The sequence below is a fragment of the Macaca thibetana genome, chromosome 11, assembly GCF_024542745.1.
Source record: "Macaca thibetana thibetana isolate TM-01 chromosome 11, ASM2454274v1, whole genome shotgun sequence".
NCBI lineage: Eukaryota > Metazoa > Chordata > Mammalia > Primates > Cercopithecidae > Macaca > Macaca thibetana.
This window is the reverse complement of record NC_065588.1, coordinates 103,287,146-103,309,690: the sequence shown is the minus strand read 5'-3', so window position 1 is coordinate 103,309,690 and position 22,545 is coordinate 103,287,146. Positions and strand designations below refer to the sequence as shown.

The window sequence follows — 22,545 nt, the reverse complement described above, 5'->3', positions numbered from 1 at the left end:
TGAAAGATATAGTTTAAAAATTCTGTGTAGATACTATTCAAAGAGAACAAAAAGGCAGGTGTTGTAGACCGTGGTTTTGTTCTCCATCATTCTCTTCTCCCCCTGTGATATGATAATAACGCCACACCTCCCTGACATCAGGGTTGGCCATGTGCATAGAAGTGTTGTATGCGTCATCCAAGAAGAAGATTTCAGAGCCTTTCAGTAGTTCTGCATTATTCTTTGCCTTCTGACACAAAGCAGACCTGCCTCAGGTATGGGCTACTCCTCTAGCGTAGGTTCCAGAATGAAGAAAACATAGAGCAGAGTTGGCCAGAGAATAACATGTAATGTGAACAAGTAATAAATCTTTGTGGTTGTAAGCCACTGAGATTTGGGGGGTTGTTTATTATTACATATAACCTGGCAAGGGTAAAGTAGATCAGTAAGTTTCAGAGTCACCAAATGAGATTCAAAGACAGGCTTCAGGGTAGGTGCAGTATACACATGGAATAAACACAAGTTCCTACAGCAAGCCAATAAATTAAACAAGGGAAGTTTATGGTCAAGTGAACAAAGAAGCCAGTGAAATTTGAAATATGATTTAAATAACCATGAACAAACTTGATGTAATCTCTATCTATAGTGTATTAAATCTAAGAAAAGAAAAATATGCATTGTTTTCTTTATATATATACTTTTTCATAGATGGAGTCTCACTATGTTGACCAGCTGGCCTTGAACTACTGGACTCAAGGAGTCCTCTCACTTCAGCCTCCTGAGTAGCTGCAACTACTGGTGCATGCCACCACGCTTGGCTCATTCTTTTCAACTTCCATGGAATAATTTATGAAAAATGACTTGGTACTAACCATGAAAGAGTCTCAGCAAAAAAATTGATAACCACAATCTCTGCCTATAATGCAATTAATTTAGAAATCCATTTTTAAAACAGAAATAATCATACATTTAGAAATGTAAGAACACATCTAAATAGCTCATAAAACAAAGAAATCATAATGAGAACTAGCAAGTATTTAGAAGTGAACAACACTACTGCTTGCCAGAATTAGTGAGATATAGCTATGGGAGCATTTGGAGGGACATTTACAGTATCTTAAATGTATATACTATAAAAGAATAAAGGCTAAAAATTAATTAGCTAGGAATCCAGCTTCAGAAGTTAGAAAAAGAACAAAGTAGACCCAAAGAAAGAAAAAACATAAGAGCAGAAATTCATAGAGAACAAATACACCACAGAGAGACCTAACAAAACTAAAACATTGTGTGGGTTTTTTTTCCTGTGAATTCTAGGGTGACCTAGTTGGTTTTTTGTTTTTTTTTTTTGTTTTTTTTTTTTTTTTTTTTTTGAAAGACTAATAAAATTGGCAAATCTCTGGGAAGACCCATTTTTTTAAAAAAAGGACAAATAAATACTATTAGGATCAGATTTCCTAGGCAGATTTCCTAAAGAACTCTTGCACATAAATATCAGAAGACAAAATGTTTACAGCAGCAATGTTTGTAATAATTTTCTTAAAAAAAATGAAATTTATCAAAATCCATTGATAAAAGAATGGATACATAGATCATGGCTTGTTGTTTTTAAAAATTTTTTATTTATTTATTTAGTTATTTCTTTTGATATTGACAAATTATAATTGTATATATTTATGGGTTACAAAGTGATGCTATGGTATATGTATATAATACAGGGTAAGTGAACCAAGCTAATTAGCATACCTACCATCTCAAATACTTACCTTGTTTTTTGTTTTTTGAGACAGACTCTATCTCGGCTCACTGCAACCTCTGCCTCCCAGGTTGAAGTGGTTTTCCTGCCTCAGCCTCCCGAGTAGCTAGGATTACAGGCACATACCACCACACCCTGCTAATTTTTGTATCTGTAGTAGAGATGGGGTTTTGCCATGTTGGCCAGGCTGGTCTTGAACCCCTGACTCAGGTGATCTGCCTGCCTTGGTCTCCCAAAGTGTTGGGATTATAGGCATGAGCCACCATGCCTGGCCTCAAATACTTATCATTTATTCCTTCTGTCTAACTGAAACATTGTACCCTTTGACCAATATCTATCTATTCCCCCTCTCCCCAGGCTCTGGTAACCACCATTCTGGTCTCTACTTCTTTGCATTCTATTTCTTGTAGCTTCCACAAAAAATATGAGAACATGCAGTGTATTAGTCAGGGTTCTCTAGAGGGACAGAACTAATAGGATATATATATAGGAGTTTATTAAGTATCAACTCACATGATCACAAAGTCCCACAATAGGCCATCTGCAAGTTCAGCAGCAAGGAGAGCCAGTCCAAGTTCCAAAACTGAAGAACTTGGAGTCTGATGTTCAAGGGCAGGAAGCATCCAGCATGGGAGCAGGATGTAGGCTGGGAGGCTAGGTCAGTCTAGTCTTTTAACATTTTTCTGCCTGCTTTAGTTTCTAGCTGCACTGGCAGCTGATTAGATGGTGCCCACCCAGATTAAGGTAGGTCTGCCTTTCCCAGCCCACTGACTCAAATTTTAATCTCCTTTGGCAACACCCTCACAGCTACACCCAGGATCAATACTTTGCATCCTTCAATCCAATCAAGTTGACACTCAGTATTAACCATTGCATGCAGTATTCATCTTTCTGTATGTGGCTTGTTTCTTAAAGTGCAACAGTGAAAATTAATGAACTTGGCTGAATTTCAAAAGTGTAATGTGAGCAACAAAATCAAGTCACAGAAGAGTAGATTCAGTATAATTCAATTTACATAAAGTTCAAAAATACAGAAAACTAAGCAGCATATTATTACAGATTGCTTTTCTTCAAAATCTTAAAGAAAAATATGGAAATGAAATATGAATTTCAGGATAGCGGTTACCTCTGGGAAGGAGGGAGAGGGAAGGAACTAAGGAGGTAGACAGAGTTGGCTTCAAAACTATGGTAATAATAGCCTATGCTTAAACTAGATATTGAATATATAGGTATCATGGTATTGTTATTTAAGTTTTACAGGTGTTTTATAGTTATCACATTGTAGATACTCAATATCCAATAAAAAATTAGATCTTTAAAGAATGCATGAAATATAGTGAATTGTGAATGTGCAATAACAGAAATAATAAAATTTTAAAACATAGATTTCATTTCCTCTTCCTTGTTTCCCAAAACACTAGACAAAAGAGCAGTTTGGATTTATATTTTCAAACTTCTGGTTTTCACCAGTAATTCTTCCTCCTCATCTTCAGCAGGGACCTGAAGAAAATGAGAAAACAAGTTATGTGGCAATCTGGGAGAAGTTTCTGGAACCAAGAGCAGAACACAGAGGGAACAATAAATTGATCTTTGTCCCGCAATATCAAAAGTTAATCAGACCTATCAAGAAGGCTGTAGTAAATCACCTCTAGCAACTTGCATCCGGTCTGTGAATGATATTCACCCCACCCCCACCACTGCCTCTCAACCCCAACTCTCCCCTTACTTTGATATTATGATAAAGATCCTGGGTTGCATTACAAAGCCCTCATCCATTAACTCGGCACCAGAAGGCTCCATGTCTAATCACTACTTCCTAATTTCCATCATCTTCACCTTGACTCTGAAGGGCTGTGTTTGTTGAGAAATTGGGGGGTGGGGATGGATGGTGATAACTACATTCCTGTTACTTTTTCAAATTTGCTCCCCTTTCTTTATCTTCACACCTACCTACTTTATTATTTCTTGCCTACTAGGGTGGTCTCCCTGCCTGTACCAGCCCACTCTACTCATCTTCCAGGCTTCTGCCAGAGAGGTCTCTTCTTTTAAAATATAAATCAGATTACTCCCTTGCTTTAAAGCCTCACTGACTCCTTTTGGACTCCAGGAACTGTCCACAGTCCTTACTGTGGTATACAGGATGCTTTCTGAACTAGCTTTACCCAGCCTCCTTCCTCTTCTTCTCATGCTCCCTATGTTCCAGTCTCAGCCAACTAATACTTCTCATTTCCCATATTGTTAAAGAAAAATTATTGAATTACACTTATTACAGCACAGTAAGGTGGATGTATTCAGTACTATTGCAATGCGTATGGGGCCACTGCAGTGGAATTTTGCAGTGAGGGAGAGAGATTAGGCTCAGCTTCAAATATAGCATGAGCAGGTGGGAATTTACAGCAGGGCAGGGGTCAGTGGATGGGATATTATTAAAAGGAAACCTCAAGGTTAAGGGGAATTCTGGCTAACCTGATCTAACAGGAGTTTTCCTGAAGACAGGTCAGGGTCATCAGACATCACCTGGGGGAGGGTAGAGGATGAGGAATCTGATCAGATATCGAGGATGGGGGAGTCCTTGCTACACTGGCTTAGCAGAGTTCTTGTTAAAACTGGATTTTATAAGGGGCCCAGGAGAAGCTTCATATGCCTGGCTAAAGTTTAGTGAAGCAAAGAATCTTTGTCACGCTATACTATGCCCCTGTGCCTTTGCACATGCTATTCCCGCTAAGTCAAATCTTCTTCCTGCACTGTTACTGAAGCACCTGATCCCCTGCAGATTCTTCAAGCCCTAGCACAAAGTCAGCAAGCGCCTTCCAAAATGTCTCTGGTTGGAGTCACTGCCCCATCAGAGCACTTCCCACATTTCACAGGAGGCCAGAAAAGTTAGGAAGCATGGGACAAGCTTATTACTATTTTTCTAATTTTATTTATTTATTTTTGAGATGGAGTCTCACTCTGTCACCAGGCTGGAGTGCAGTGACATGATCTCAGCTCACTGCAACCTCCGCCTCCAGGGTTCAAGCAATTTTCCTGCCTCAGTCTCCCGAGTAGCTGGGACTATAGGCACGTGCCACCACGCCCAGCTAATTTTTGTATTTTTAGTAGAGACGGGGTTTCACCATGTTGGCCAGGGTGGTCTCCATCTCTTGACCTTGTGATCTGCTTCAGCCTCCCAAAGTGCTGGGATTACAGGCATGAGCCATTGCACTGGGTCGCGACAAACGTTTTTAAATAGAATGCTGGTTACATTTTCAAACGATCTATTTAGTAAGTTTTTCTTTAATCTCCAGACAGCTTTTCAGGTGACTCCTCAGCACTGCTAAATTTAAAGCAAGGGCTTTGGTGCTTAATCTAAAAAAAGAATACGATAAATACACTACCGACTATCCCAAAGCCTGAAAACATAGGGAAAATATGTACTGTTTTCTGTCTGCATATTCATCTCCCTTCACCAGGGCATGTGCTCCTGAAGGAAATATATTTCATGATTTCTTATACTGCTAGCTCCTAACACAAGTCTCAACACACAACTAGCAGAAAATATATGCTTGAGAAATAATTTTTTAAAATGAGGTCAGAAAATAAAACAGTTGAACGAATAAAATACTCTCTTTATAAATATTTAAGACATTCTTCTGCTATGGATTGGAAATAAGAGTGTATAATATTATATCTAACAGCTAATATGGTTTTGCTTTGTAAAAATGTCCTAAATTGTTGATGCTGTGTTTTGGAACTCACAGTATAATGAGTGTTTGACAGTGAGTTTCTTTTTATTTGTACATCATGACCATATGCATTATGCAATACTCAAGTTAGAGGGCTTTCTGAATTTTGGTAAATATTCAACTGTTTCTCCACTTGAAATTTCTCCTACAGGCTAGGTATGGTGGCTCACGCCTGTAATCCCAGCACTTTGGGAGGTCAAGGCGGGTGGTTCACCTGAGGTCAGGAGTTCGAGACGAGCCTGACCAATATGGTGAAACCCTGTCTCTACTAAAAATACAAAAATCAGCCAGGTGTGGTGGCATGCGTCTGTAATCCCAGCTACTCGGGAGACTGAGACAGAAGAATCGCTTGAACCGAAGAGGAGGAGACTGCAGTGAGCCGAGACTGCACTGCTCTCCAACCTGGGCAACAGAGCGAGAATCTGTCTCAAAAAAAAAAAAAAAAAAAAAAAAGAAATTTCTCCTAAAAACTACCAATGTGGATCAACCCATACCTCATATTCAAATATTTTTCTTCTGCTCATAAATTCATTTACATTTTTTAATGAATTAAGGAATGAATAATAGGCACTTAACAAAAAATGTTCAGTTGATCTGAACATAGGTAAGCAATTCAAGATATATGCGGTGAATAAAATCGAACTTTGTCCAACAGAAGTTAAACTCAACTAGTATTAAGTATGTCTATTAGTTCCCTGTATTTGGGATTCCTGGCCATCACCTCAGTCTTATTAAGCTTAAATCCTCCTGTCTGCCTCTCACAAAATTCTAGGTCCTCATCTTAGTATTAATCCACTTCTTAGAGTGAGGAACTGTGCAGTTTTGCAAACCATACTTCCTGAGTGCTAAACCTGGCTTCTCCCACTTTACTGTGAGATCTTGGGAAAGTTGCTTAGACTCTTTATACCTTGGTTTCCTCAACTCTAAATGGAGGAAACGATACAAACCTGAAAGAGTTAATTCAGGATAAAAGATGATGTACATATTGCAGACCCTTTTGGGTTGATATTCCAACACTCCCCAGAAGACTCTGCCTCAGAATCACATTGCCGGGCCTGTGAAACATACAGGTCCCTCAGCTTTGCTCCAGACTGTCAAACCTAGAATCTCAGAGAAGAGGGGAGATGACTGAGAACCTGTATATTTGGTCCTGATCAAAAGGATAATTCTAATATACCTTTGTGGTAGGCAGAATTCTAAGAATGATCCCCAATGACCCTCACTCTCATACAATGCCCTCCCCTTTGAGTTCAAGTGGAATCTGTGATTATGGTGAGATATCCCTCCTCAAAAAGGAGATGGTCTGGGTGTGCCTTATCTCATCACACAAGCCCTTTAAAAGCTGCAAGTTTTCTCCAGCCATTAGCAGAAGAGAAAAAAACCCTAAGGAGAGATCCCAGTAGAGCCAGCCTGGACTTCTGACCTACAGAACTTCTGACCTATAAAACTGAGAGATAATAAAATGGGTGTCATTGTAAGCCACTAAGTTTGTGGTGATTTGTTACGCAACAATAAAAAAAAAAAAAAAAAAAAAAAAAAAACTAGTACAACATCCAAACCTGGGAAAGACGAGAGACGTATGTTCTTTGAGAGACGGTATATTCTTCCTATCCCCCTACCCTCTACACAGACTAGTTTTGATTTTTTGGTGTTTTTTGTCTGTTTTTGTTTTTGTTCTTGTTTTTTAACTGGAAAAGGAGAGGTGTTTTCATGAGGGGAAGGGCTGAGTAGAAAAAGGGGAAAAAACCCAGAAAGGTGATGAAATAGTGTCTCATTTTTAGCCCTCAGGGAGAGGGAAGTGTGGAGGCAGATGGGGCTACTCGAGAGGAATTGAGGGGCTCTGAGCGTAAGTCAAGCTGCTTTAGAAGCAACCATGAAGGAAACCATGTTCACCTAGCTCCTCCACCACGCTGCCCAAACCCTTGGCAAACAAACCTTTGGCAAATACTGCTCAGGCACCTCAGGGGTTGAAATCTGAAAGTACCCAGAGGCAAATCTTCAGTACAGTTCTTGGCAGGGTCCTGGGCACTCCCATGCAGGGTAGCAGCAATGTGGGGTGGGGAGCCTTCTCCAAGCAGCTGCATAGACAATGTCAGTAGACACATGATACCAAGCAACAGAAGAAAGGTTTGAATCACACCTTTGGGTGTCTTCCAGAAATAACTGGGATCACCGATGGTGCTGGGAGGCAGGTTGAGGTGTAACTACTAATTAGCAGGGCCTGTCAACCTAGCAGACATCTGGGCTGTACATACAAAGCACTTAGCATTGATGTAACATTTAGCAGACTTTCCTCAAGGGTATATCTAATCTAAGCATCCCTGAACTCACAAGAAAGCTCTGTATCCTTGATCACCAAATCCTATTTCTGGTCTAACTCTATATTCCCTGCTAATTTGAGCAATAAATCATGTCTGCTTATTATAGCTAGCCTTTTTTTTTTTTTTTTTTTTTTTTTTTTTTTTTTTTTTTTTTTTTGGTGTTGTGGTTGTAGTTGCCCTTTTCTAGATGCCTGGACTTTTTTTTTTTTTTTTTTTTTTTTTTTTTTTTTTTTTTTTTTGCGAAAGAGTCTCGCTCTGTCACCCAGGCTGGAGTGCAGTGGCGCGACTTGGCTCACTGCAAGCTCCGTCTCCTGGGTTCACACCATTCTCCTGCCTCAGCCTCCCGAGTAGCTGGGACTACAGGCACCCGCCTCCATGCCCAGCTAATTTTTTGTATTTTTAGTAAAGACGGGGTTGCACTGTGTTAGCCAGGATGGTCTCAATCTCCTGACCTCGTGATCCACCTGCCTCGTCCTCCCAAAGTGCTGGGTAGACTTCTTTTCAATCACTGTTTCCTGGAAATGAGGGCTGTACTAAAGTTTGGCTTCAGTCACAATATTCCGCCAAAATGTGTTTTGGTATTGGCTTTGACCGTTGGAAGGCTAAGTAACAGAATGCCAACTTTAATGTCATTTCTGGGCTCCCTGAATGTGCATTTGATCAATGAGAAAGTGACTGTATAGTTACCATCAAATTTAATCCATACAATAGTAGAACAAGACATGCCATTCAGAGTCATTATTAATATCTGAACATGTACTTTCAAACATAGGTAGGTATTTTAGACGTAACTCAGAGTAAAAAGAAATTATTTGTATGCTTGGAATTTTGAATTCCTATCACTCAGTTGAAGTATAAATGTACATTTTTAATTTACCAGAATAAAATGCTGGAATAGTTCATGATGATTATGAAAGTTCTCCATGTTGTGAAAAAAATTTTCAAGAAATTTCTAATATGTAAATATAGATAACATTAACTAGAAAACTTTAGGAAGAATATAATATCCTTTCTGAACCAAAAACCTTTATAAAAATTTAAATAGCATAAGGCAGAATATAGAGATTAGATTATTTCATAATTCTAATTTTTATATAATTATTTGGTGTTTTAGCCTTCATAACATTAAATAAAATAACCTCCAAAGCTATATGTAGCTTTCAGTAATTTAATTCTATTTAGGCCATGAATCTTCAGTTGTGTTTTCAGAAAGTAATTAGCATGCAGCCTAATGAAGCAGAATGACTGACTGTAAACAGGAAGATAAGAGGCCGCTTTCATCATTTTTCTTCAGCCAAAGACAAACCTCAAGGCAGACAAGGGATTTTGGAATTGCCTTGTCATGTACTTATACAAGATGTTCAAACAAGATGAAATAGCAGCTATTACATTTTTAAAAGGCTGCTGGAACAAAACAGAGCCTTTAATTCAGCACTTTGCAGATTAAAATGCCCATATAGCAGGGCTTGCTAACCACCAAAGACTGCCTGCAGAGAAGGTGGTTCCTACACCAAAATCTACTGAATAAGTAGCCAGAGCAATGGTCCTTAAGAGAGCAAGCATTTCTTATTGGTAAAGATGCACCTATCATGCTTTGCCAGGGAATACGCAAAAATGTGCCTACCACAAAGGCCAAGTTGAAGATGGAAATACAGAGAACTGTATTACCTTGGAAGCCAATTAAACTGGGTCCTTTACCACATTTCTGGGCCCAAGATTTAAGAACACATTTTTCTGAAGGGGAGGTGTAAGGTATGCAAACATCAGAAATTTTTAAAAATGGAATTGATGACAATAATTTTATATCTGCTTCAGAAAGTAGAGTATATCTTCTTCAGATAGTACACAGAGCTCTTATTTGTGGAATCTCCTCAAAAAAATTGTATCCTCACCATTAAACATATCTTCAGTCCAGTAGTCAAAAGTCTTCCGTGAGTTACTACCAGGGAGAAAGGAAAGCTAAATAACTCAGTGGTAATGTTGCCATCAGCTGTACCATAAGATGGTAAGGCTAGTTGGTAAGGCTAGCTGGGTCAGCTGGGATAACTGAGGTCTTTCTCCATGTGGTTTCTCATCATGCAGCAGGCTAGCCTGGGCTTGGTCACAAGGCAGTAATCACAGGGATTCAAAAGCAATGAGAAAACAAGCCTACCATTCCCCTAAAATTGCTCCTATCAAGATCTCCTTGGACCTTAGATTGCTTTTTTTTTTTTTTTGTGAGGCGGAGTCTCGCTCTTTCACCCAGGCTGGAGTGCAGTGGCACGATCTCGGCTCACTGCAAGCTCCGCCTCCCGGGTTCACGCCATTCTCCTGCCTCAGCCTCCCGAGTAGCTGGGACTACAGGCGCCCACCACCTCGCCCGGCTAGTTTTTTTGTATTTTTAGTAGAGATGGGGTTTCACCGTGTTGGCCAGGATGGTCTCGATCTCCTGACCTCATGATCCACCCACCTCGGCCTCCAAAAGTGCTGGGATTACAGGCTTGAGCCACCACACCCGGCCCTTAGATTGCTTTTGATACCTGTGACCACTTTGCAGATCTCAAAACCATCATCTCCCTGTGGCTCCTAGCTCTCTTTTAACTCTTTCTTCATTGTCTCTCTGTGCAGACACTTCTTCCTTTTCTGGCCCCAGGGTTCTGCCCCCAGGTCCTTTTCTCTTTTGCCAACACTCTTCCTGAGGGATGTCAGTCATTCCAACGACAATATGCTAAAGATGCCAAATCTGTATTTCCAGCTCAAATGTCTCTCTTGAGATCTTGCATTATATATTTAAAGACTTACTGGGCATCCCCACTTGAAAGACCCACAGATAACTCTAAAGTAAGTACAAAACTGAGCCTAGATTAGCTGAGTGTGGTGGTACACACCTGTAGTCCCAGCTGCTCGGGAAGCTGAGGTGGGAGGATCGCTTGAGCCCAGGAGGTCAGATCTGCAGTGAGCCTGAGCCATGATCGTGCCACTGCACTCCAGCCTGGATGACAGAGTGAAACTCTGCATGCCCCCCAAAAAACCCTGAGCCCAGAATCTGAATCTGAGTGGAAGGGCATTCCCGTTACATAGCAAGGGGGGCATGAATACAGGGAGGAGTATAATTAAAGTCATTCTTATAAAAAACCTACCACATTTGCATAAACCAGAAATTCATTCTGTGGTGATAATAATTAGTTTTTGGCCTGATTATAACACTCAGCCCTTGGATATTTGGCCAAAAGTTCTGTTTGATGCACCTCTACCAACAGGCACAGTAAGTATCTTATAAGCTGTATCTTTTAGCTAAGCCAGAAAGCAGTGGCTCAGACAAGTTTCTTAGGCCACAAAACTCAGATGTTAGAAACAAACAAACAAACAAAAAACCAGGAAGATATCAAGCGTATTTCTCATTGATCAAACTTTGTTTCTACCTGAGTTCCCAGTCTGTATGAGGGCAGAAAACTTATGATGTTTTTAGGTTTTCTCAGTCAGTTCAGGATGTTCCCAGCCAACTTGGGTTTAAACTCAGTTGATTGTGAATTTTCCCCTCTGTCTTCTTTATTTTCTCTTCCTGAACACTGATCTAAGTTCAGCTTGGATTAAGACAAACTGAAGACAAGTTAAGACAGCTTGGAAGCAAGATAGGAAACTGATATGCAGCTGTCTTCAGTTCTACAGCGTCATTGGTTAAAAGGATAAGATCTCAGCTGAACTTGGGGTATGGACATTCTTCCATGCTGGCTTCTATTGAGGTGCCTATGTCCCAGGTGACATGATTGACTTTCTGCTTTCTACCTCTGCTTTCCGCAGCAACCCCTCACTGAAACTGACAATTCTTTGTAGGGTCGCTCTCTCTCAGCTCATATCTAGGCATTTTGTGGGGCCTCTGGAAATTGTGCTTGTTTTTCTCCTTGCAAACTGACCTAAGTTAACTTATCTGTCTTATAGTTGTCAAGTTCTTTTGGTAAGAATCAGGTGTGTCCCACGCTTAGAGGGACGGATGTGTCTTCTCTGTGCAGTATCACTACTAGATGGTATCATACAAAGCAAGCAGCATGTACAGATATTTATTGGCAAGCAGACACACACACAAAAATCATACAACCTGTTCCTATAATTTCAGTGACATCCCTACTCTCTGCCCTTTTAGAGCCTGACAAGCATCTGGCATGAAAGGTTCACACAAACATAAAATGCAACAATATTCTGACACACTGGAAGCTTCTAAAGCAAAGCTTTCTAATAAAAATGTAATGTGTCACACACATAGTTTCAATTTTCTAGTAGCCACGTTTTTTAAAAAGGTAAAAAAAGAACAGGTGAAGTTAGTCTTTTGGTTTGTGTTTAACTTTTTGTATGTAAGAAAAATAAATGCTGGAAACCTCACCGAACAAATGTATAGCTTCATAAAGTGAGCACCTATGTACCTACTACCCAGGGCATGAAATAAGACTTCACTGACTGCCTCCCAAGCTTCTTCCCTTGTCCCGGCCCAATCTCAACCTACTCCTGCCCTCTGCATGTTACCAGGATGTTGACTTTTTTTCTTTTTCAATTAATAGACTTTACTCTTTAGAGGAGTTCTAGATTTCCAGGGGCGAAATGAGCAGATAGTATAAAGAGTTCTCATATACCTCCACTGACCCACCCAGTTTCCCTTATCATTAACATCTTAGGCCAGGCACAGTGTCACACGCCTATAATCCCAGCACTTTGGGAGGCCGAGGTGGGTGGATCATCTGAGCCCAGGAGTTTAAGACCAGCCTGGGAAACATAGGGAGCCCCTGTCTCTACAAAAAAAAAATAATAACAACAAAAATTAGCTGGGTGTGGTGGCATGTGCCTGTAGTCCCAGCTACACAGGAGGCTGAGGTGGAGGATCACTTCACCTGATCCCGAGGAGTTTGGGGCTGCAGTGAGCTGTGATTGAATCACTGCCCTCTAGCCTGGTTGACATAGTGAAACCCTGTCTCAATAACAACGACGACAACAACAACAACAAAAATAAACTTGAAAGGTTAGTATGGTACATTTGTTACAATTTATGAGCCAATGCTGATACATTATTAGCAACTAAAATCCAGTTTTTTAACATTTCCTTAGTTTTTACTTAATGTCCCTTTCTGTTTCAGGAACCCATCTAGGTTACAACATTACATTTAGTTGTCATATCTCCTTGGGGTCCTCTTGGCTGTGACTGTTTTGTAGATTTTCCTTGTTTTTGACGACTTTGACAGTCTTGAGGATTATTTGTCAGGTATTGTATTAGTCCATTCTCATCCTGCTAATAAAGCATACCGGAGACTGGGTAATTTACGAAGAAAAAGAGGTGTAATGGACCACAGTTCCACACGGTGAGGGAGGCCTCACAATCATGGTGGAAGGTGAAAGAGGAGCAAAGGCACGTCTCACATGGTGGCAGGCAAGAGAGCGTGTGCAGGGGAACTGTCCTTTTATAAAACCATCAGATCTCATGAAATGTATTCAGTATCATGAAAAGAGCATGGGAAAAACCAGCCCCATGATTCAATTACCTCCCACTGGGCCCCTCCCATGACACGTGGTGATTATGGGAGCTACAATTCAAGATGAGATTTGGATGGGGACACAGCCAAACCATATAGGGTATATCGTAGGATGTCCTTCTACTGCAATTTGTCTCATATTTTCCTCATGATTAGATTGAGGTTATGGGTATTTATGAGAAAAATCACAGAGGTAAATGCCATTATCATCACATGATATCCAGGTTACATACTATCAACACAATTTATGACTGTTGCTGTTGACTTTGATCACCTGGCCAAGGGTAAAATTGATTTTAGTAATATATTTTGTTTGCTGCAATAATAGCTAAAATGTTATCACGTCAACATGAAATCACTATTAAAATTATTAATGAGATATTTTACTTTCTTTTTTTAATACTAAGACTTTAAAATCAGGTGTGTTCTACACTTGTAACACATCTCAATCTGGATTAGACACATTGCCAGGGTCCAATAGCTACAAGTGGTAGTGGCTACCATACTGAATAGGTTAGTTCCAAGAGGCTCCTGCCTCCCAGGGTTCCAGCAGAAATGGAGCACAAGCTCTTTCCCTTTGAGTTCCCCAAACATATGTAGGATTAAACTCAGTTAATTTTGAATTTTCCCCTCTGCCTTCTTCATTCCCTCTTCCCAAGGACGGATCCAAGTTCTCCCCCACCTGGTTTTAGCTAATCTTAGAGATCCTACCAGAATGTAACACTCTAGTTTCTTGTCCAACTTCTTCTTCTCTTGGTGGTCCCCTCTTCTATCCCCCTGCCCATGGGATCTTTTGCATAACTGGAGGACAGATGTCACAGTAGCTCAACAGTAATTATCCAAGTCTTTTACCCTTACACCTGGAAACGTGTTTGGTCTTTTTGTTTGCTTGTTTGTTATCTGTTTTGCTACTACCTAAGAACCAAGAATTTCAAGACTGTGCTTCATTGATCTTGATGTGCCTACTTCCTTCTGAGGCAATTGAAATGGTGCAGTCTATTCAAGGGGCTATACCTCATGGTAAGTATGAAAAAAAATTCAAAGGATTTTTTCAAGGAGGTGAGAAAAAATACGTGAGTTAATACTTCACAATACCACCTTGTCACACTCATTAATGCCCCTTAAAATTAGTTATAGTCCTTTAAAAGCTGCAATGAAAGCAGCAAGATAAACATACCTTCACTATCATACTCTGTAAAATGGGCTCTATACAAAACTATGCATTGTTATCTTTCAGGGAAAGTCATTTGTAGCTAATTCACAATATTTACCCTAGATATTCTTGCATTTTTCTCTCATTTGTGAAAGTCAACATTTAGCATCAAACTTTCAAATGTTGACCCTTAAAAGTTAAAAAGTGTATAGAATTTTGTTCCAATCTGAACAGTTTTGTCAATGATTAGTTTCCAGGCTAGTTCCCCAAACCTACTTAATTCATATTGTAGCTGAATTAAATTACATTTGAACTGAATACGTAACAATATTGTTACATTATTTAAGGAAGCCTTCAGCATTCAGTTACAACAAATGTGTGTTCCATATACATAAATGGCCCCTTAGGAAAAACTAAACTGGCTTCATGGTCTTAAGTATTCCCCTTCCTTCTCCACTCTCCTAATTTTTTCCTCCTGAACTATTGAATTTCATCACAGCCAGGAACTGCAACCTTCTTTTCTCCCTTTTTACCAATCTTGCTAGTAGTAAAAGCTCACAGAAAAAATTAAAAGACTGTTCTTTTCGTGGTATCCATGGAGGAGGGTGGAAGAGGTGAAAGTTTGGTAAGATGTACAAGAAATATTATTTTAAGCTAATATTTAATTTATTAAAATAATAAAATTTAAAGCCTAGTTTCCCCTAAGCCTTTTAAGTTCAGTAAGTCATATTATTCTATTAATAAGTCTAACACATTGTAATAAGAGGACTTTGATTAATAGTCTCAAGTTGAACAAACTAAACTCCCTTCAACTAGTTCTGTTTACAAGCTTAGTTTAATTAAATTTCCCTTAAAACATTGTAAACTGCATTCATAAATTCAGCATTTTCAATTTTCTTTTTTTAAGCACATTAATCACCTACCCTGACAAGCAAAACATTCCCAAGCACTTACAGACTAAATTAAATTTATAAATACTGTATAACGAATCTCTTAAACATTTCAATACCATACTGTTTGCAAACCATAAAATCCTCTTACACCTTTCAGCAATAAACTGCAAATCTGAAGTCAATTACTTCACTACATATTTCAAGTTGGAATTAGAAGCTTAATCTCTCAGATATTCTCACACACCCAATTGTTTTAAACATTATAAATATTGTAAATGTGAAATATACACAGATTGTTTCTAAATTTAACACGAAAGTATTAATATTGTGAATTTGGTCTCTTGATTTTTCAATATTTAATTCTACACCTTCCCAAAACTAAAATTCATGTATATACTATAACTAAGGGAAAAATAATATCATCTCAAAATGAGTTGCACCTCCTATCCCAGGCAAGTTGAATTTATTTCTTGTCAGAGATATTTGGCCTAAGGTAGCATGTGAATTCCAGGGTGATTTTTTCAGCATCAAAAATGGATGCATTTGGCCTTTTGAAAAATTAGTCACTTACTTTAACTGGAGACTTCAAGTACAAACCTTTCCAGTAAAAATAGTGGGTTTTGTGAACCCACCTTCTGGGCTTAAGCTACACCATTATCTAATTCTTTGTTTCTATTTGAGTCTGCAACCCACCCCATCCCCCATACTGCTTCACCACTTTAATTGGATTCAATTAATCTTTTTACTGCTTGGTTGGATGGAGCGTATCTTCATATTCTTGTCTTTGTTTGCTATCTGTACAGTCTTAAAGTCTTACTGATGACATGGTTTGCTTCAAGGAAGGGATGAAGTCCAAGGAACTCTGTGAGACATCATTCTGTTTAAAGCAGGAATTGGAAAGGCTTCCCCAGGTACAAGGAGATGGTGGTCATCTGTGTGTGATGAGAGAGGAAAGGAGCTGGCAGGGTATTGAGTTTATGCTTAGGAGCAGAGACATGATTGTGTTACTGGAAAGGTGTCCCAATTCAGATCCCAAGAGAGGGTTCTTGGCTCTTGCACAAGAAAGAATTCAGTGCAAGTCCGTAAAGTGAAAGCAACTTTATCAAGAAAGTAAAGAAACAAAAGAGTAGCTACTCCACAGACAGAGCAGTGGCATTGGCTGCCCAGCTGCTTATACTTACTGTTAATTCTTGATTATATACGAAACAAGGGTGGATTATTCAAGAGTTTTCTGGGAAATGGGTGGGCAGTTCCTAGAACTGAGGGTTCCTCCCTCTTTTAGACCATGTAGGGTAACTTCATGACGTTGCCGTGGCATTTGTAAACTGTCATGGTGATGGTGGGCGTCTTTTAGCATGCTGATGCATTATAATTAGTGTATAATGAGCAGTGAGGATGACCAGAGGTCACTTTCATCAACATCTTGGTTTTGGTGGGATTTGGCCATCTTTTTAACTGAAACCTGTTTTATCAGCAAGGTCTTTATGACCTGTATCTGGTGCCGACCTCCTGTCTCATCCTGTGACTAAGAATGCCTTAACCTCCTGGGAATGCAGCCCAGTAGGTCTCAGCCTTATTTTACCCAGCCCCTATTTAAGACGGAGTCATTCTGGTTCAAACACCTCTAACAATAGTAATCATGACCCAAACGTGCATTCCCTGCTCCATAAGTCCTTGCCTCCCCCCTGTATCCTCAATTTGCTGTCACCTCTGCCCCTAGTGTGATGGTGGTGGTGCTGGTAAGGGATTTTGGTAGGATTTCATCTCACTGCTACATGAAAAACAACAACAAAAACGTCTGTTTCTACTTGGGAGGCTCAGGCAGGAGAGTGGTGTGAATCTGGGAGACGGAGCTTGCAGTGAGCCAAGATCACGCCACAGTGCTCAAGCCTGGGCAACTCCGTCTCCAAAAAAAAATGTATTTCTGACACCCTGATATCCCCAGGAGAATCCCTGAATGTAGAATTCATTTCCTAGTACTTCTCTGCAGGCAAGCCTGAGAGCCATTGGTAACCAATGGTAGTGTTTTTCTACCGGAAAATTCATTTCTGAATCACAGCCTGTGCGGGCCTGCTTTATCTGACTGCTGTGCCAGGAGCCTTCCCTTCTACCATCCCCCACTTTGCTCCCTACTCCTCAATGGCCTTTCACTTCTTGCTCTCTCTGCTTGCTGGACCTTTACCCTTGTTTCTTGTGCCAGTCCCCCCTCCCCTTACCTTTAACCTTCAAGTCTGAGTTTCAGTTCCACTTTGGCTTGGACTAACTCCTTTTTTTATAACCTCCTGTATTCCCACGATCTTTCTTCTGGGTAGGACCTACATCCAGGTTACAATTCACTTTCAGTGTTGTCTTCCCCACTGGGCTCCATCCACTAGGGCATGGGCTATGTTTGTGTTTACTGTTAAGAGTCCCTACTCCTAGCACATGTCTGTCACATAACTGTTCTACAAAAACTGTAATGTAGAATTGAATTGAAATCAGAATTCTAATCTTCAAAATTGAAAAAAGAAATAGCGTATCTTGAAAGTCAGTGTTTGAGAAAACCAAGTTTAATGAAGAGTTAAATGAAGATTTCTGAAGCTTTCAAAATTGATACATATGAACAGGCAACTTTTTATTGAAATCTAACATATGGAAAAGTGTCCAAATCCTCAATGCACAGGTTGATGAATGTTCACAATGTGAGCACTCCCATGTAACCACCCCCAGGTCAGAAGACTCCAGCACCCCAGAAGGCCCCTTTGTGTCCCCTAACAGTGAATACCATGTTTTTTCGACTTTAATTTAAAAAAATAATTTCTAGGCTAAGTGTGGTGGCTCACACCTATAATCCCAGCACTTTGGGAGGCTGAGGTGGGAGGATCACTTGACCCCAGTATCTCAAGACCAGCCCGGGCAACATAGTGAAATCCCATGTCTAAAAAATAAAAAAAAAATAGGCAGGTGTGGCACACATCTGTGATCCCAGCTACCTGGGAGGCTGACGTGGGAGGATCACTTGAGCCCAGGAGGTCGAGGCTGCAGTGAGCTATGATTTTGCTACCGCACTTCAGCTTGGGCAACAGAGCAAGACCCCACCTCCACCAAAATAATAATAAATAATAATAATAATTTATAATGGTACTTCATTGTTTGTAGATGTTAGTAGTACTGAATATGAATGTGGGATCTTAGACAGGTTAACCTCTCTGTGCCTTAGCTGCCTCATCTGGAAAATGGAGATGCGAATAGTGGCTTTCTAATAGGATTGATCCTACAATACACAATAAATGTTAGTGATTGAATCAATCACAGTCAAGTTAGGAAATAGGTACCTGGTTAAGTCTTTCAAAAAAGGAAAAAATAACAAAGAAAACCAGTGTTGGAAGAACAAAGAAGCTCAGCAGTTCAGTGAGACAACCCAGAGATCATCAACAGCAGAAAGTGGCTCCCATCCCTAGGCCTGGAGGAACAAAAGAAAGAAATGGTCTTGTCTCAGCCAATTGTCTTGACTAGGCAGGAACTGGTACCCCTGAGAGAGGGACTGTCCAGCAGGTAATAGAACTGTGAACCTCAAAAACCTGAGACAGGTCTCAGATCATTTAGAAAGTTTATTTTGCCGGCCGGGCGCGGTGGCTCAAGCCTGTAATCCCAGCACTTTGGGAGGCCGAGACGGGCGGATCACGAGGTCAGGAGATCGAGACCATCCTGGCTAACACAGTGAAACCCCGTCTCTACTAAAAATACAAAAACTTAGCCGGGCGAGGTGGCAGGCGCCTGTAGTCCCAGCTACTCGGGAGGCTGAGGCAGGAGAATGGCGCGAACCCGGGAGGCGGAGCTTGCAGTGAGCTGAGATCCGGCCACTGCACTCCAGCCCGGGCTACAGAGCAAGACTCCGTCTCAAAAAAAAAAAAAAAAAAAAAAAGAAAGTTTATTTTGCCAAGGTTGAGGATACATGCCTGTGACACAGCCTCTGGAGGTCCTGACGTGCCCAAGGTGGTAGGGGCACAGCTTGGTTTTATACATTTTAGGGAGACATGAGACATCAAGCAGTATGTGTAAGATATACATTGGTTCAGTCTGGAAAAGTGGGGCAACTCAAAGTGGGGAGGGGGCTTCCAGGTCCTAGGCAGATAAAAGACAAATGGTTGCATTCTTTAGTTTCTGATCAACCTCTCCAAATGAGGCCATCAGATATGCATTTATCTCAGTGAGCAGAGGGGTGACTTTGAACAGAATGGGAGGCAGGTTTACCCTAAGCAGTTCCCAGCTTGATCTTTCCCTTTTAGTTTAGTGACTTGGGGACCCCAAGATTTATTTTTCTTCCTCAGAACCATAGAGGAATCACAACCACTGCCAGAAATGGTGTCACTGAAATAGCGGTGGCACTGAGGGCAGTGGATGGAGGTAAACCCTGATTTCTCTCCTCCTGCCTTCCAGTCTAATGCCAGTGCCTCCTGGGGGCCAAACCTATGTGGAAACCAGAGGGTGAGGAACCTGTGGAAGGTTGATCAATGTGATTTAGAGCAGGGCAAGTACTCTCGTTGTTATTATTATCCAATTTCAAAGTATATACCTTTCCTTATTCTTGATAAAAAGTGTTTCATTAGCATTAATCCTATATTTATTGATAAATACTAGGATTTCTTTTGGGCTCATGTGGGAAACCAAAATATGCCACCCTAAAATATGCATCTTTGGCATATTCAAGATGGCTGTTCAGCAGGGCTGCAGAGGCAGGAATGGCTCTGGAAAGCTGTCCTTTGTGGGGGAGATTTGCATCTGTGGAGGGTATCTACCTTAGTGATGAAAATAGCAATGTAGAGGTGTTCTCTGAAGTCCCCTTATCTGGATCTGGGAAAGATTAACACTCAGGAAAAGGAGGCTAAAAGTCTGACCCTTTTAGAGGTCTGACACTTTTACAGAAACTTTCCACAAGGTGCCATCTATTCTTTCTGAGGGCTGCAACCTGGGAGGCTTCACCTGCATCCCAAGACAGCTTTTGCTCACTGTGCCTTTCCTTCCCTCTCCCTCCCATAACCTGTCATCATGTTCCAAGACCCTCTTTCCTTATGTCTGGTATAAAAACTGCAGTCATATGGCCTTCTTGGAGTCTCATAATTGCAAGACTCTCATGTCCATGTGCATATTGATAAGTTTGTATGTCTTTCCTCCTATTAATCTGACTATTGTCAGTTTATTTCTTGGACTCAAACATCAAACTTCCCAAAAGGACAGGGAAAATTCCATTGTCCCTATACTGACAGGTGGTGTTCACATAACATTGCTGTGTAACAAGCTACTCCAAAATTGCGTGGCTTAAAACAGCAACAATCACTGATTTGCTCATGAATATGCAATTTGGGCAGGGCTTGGAAGAGGCAGCTTGTCTCTGCACCATATGGTAATTTGACTGGGGGCCAGAGAATCCACCTGCTCACCACTGTATCCCCAGTGCCCAGAACATGGCCTGGAACATAGGAATATACTGCTATAAAAAAATTTCGACTGGCCAAACCAATCTCAGCCTGAAACAAGCCCTACTTATAGATTTGCAGTCATTTGAGCCAATATACTTTCTTTTAAGTCAGTTTGAGATGCATTTTCTGTAGCTTACAACCCAAAGATTGTTAACTGATAGGAGGGAGGTGAGGAAGTGAAGGCAGAAGTAAAGAGGAAAGTGTCTCAGAGATGCAAGAAGTGGTGTCCAGATGACCGGAGATTAAGAAGAGCTGTCCCCAGCAATGGAGGAGGAGTAGGAGTCCCAGACACCTCTTGGTGGCAGTGTCCCAAAGAAATGGCAAGGCTCAGAGAGGCAGGGGGTGGATTAGGGAGGCAGCAACATGGCCAGGGTAGAGAGAGATCCCAGCAGCAAGAACAAAACAAACCATGATTCTGTAAGTAACACACAAAATCAGCAGATAGCCACCCAGATCTGAAATGACCATATAGGAGAGTGGCCATCTGTGCAGAGGCCAGTAGGAACAGACGGAGGGCCCCCAAATTGTGGGTACTGCATGGGGCCGCATAGTGTGATGACTCTCAGGACATAAGAGGGAAGCTCAAAAAATGAGGTCAGTTTCCTACCAACTTGGCAGAGTAGGGGCATGGCATGAGAAATTAAGTTGATTTTTAGAAAATAAATTTTCTCAACATTAGGATTTGGAGACTGAGATTCACATCAGTTAAAAAGGAGTGATCACGAGCTTGTTTAAGTTTGCAAAGACTAGAGGAAATGGTGTGTTGGGGGGCAGGTGAAAGGATTGGTGGGGGTTGGATGCTGAATGCTCAGGAGGTCAGGATCCTCTTGAGCCCTGGGTAGGGAAAGTAACTTACAGGTTCTTCTACTACAAAAGATATTTATGTTATGCAAATTAGCTTATAGATTATTGGTTAATACAGAAATGATGTCAGTGAAAGGCAAAGGCTATGATGATTCATATGCAATTTTACCCAGTACATTAACATTTTGTTCCATTAAGCAACAACAGTGAATGGCAAAGCAGATCCACAGAGTTGAACACAGCAAGCCACGGAGGAACACCATACTGTGCAGGATACTCATGATTCATCCCATGTTTGTCTCCTGTCTTGATTTAGCCATAGGTGGAGTCCTACTCAACTTTTGTTTATTACATTCTTATCTCCATAAATCAATAGGCTCAACTTGTTCTTATACCCTTTGCATCAAGCTAGCAGCACTTTTAAAAAGTAAAGCCTTATGTTTCTTGAATGAGAACTTATCTTTTTAATTGTGCTGTCATTTTACTAAGATTGTTATTTTTGTGAGTATTGTGGTTAAGTTGTATACATTTTAAGTGGTTCGTTCCAACCAAATGTTTCCATCAGCATTATTGTTTTAATTGTGCATCTTTGCCGAAGTATTGTATAGATTTTTCTGGAATTTCTTGTACTTCTTGCACTAGCCTCCAGGTGGCATCACCAGCAACAGACAACTTCTTGGCTGTCCCGGTACTTGGAGAGGTGTGGGCCAGGGAAGTAGTGGACTGGGCAGTGTCTGTTCTCACAATCAGCATTTACGTGTACCTTGCCTTCTCTAAACTTGCCTGTTGGTCTTGTCCACTAACTATTCTTACTTAAAAATCTAACTTTGAGAACAGATTGATTGTTCTTTCTTCAAAGACCTCCTACTAGTTATTTTTGTGTGTGTGGCTTTGGTTAATATACGAAGCAACTACTAAATCCACTTCTCTACCCTGACCCCTCTTCGAAGTATTACCATCTCA

General features: G+C 40.6%; 1 protein-coding gene across 1 annotated transcript in view; it reads right to left on the bottom strand.

Annotated features, from left to right (window-relative positions):
• The window catches only part of PWP1 (PWP1 homolog, endonuclein), a 753,749-nt gene that overhangs the window by 581,728 nt on the left and 149,476 nt on the right, over positions 1-22,545 (bottom strand). The window lies entirely within an intron of this gene.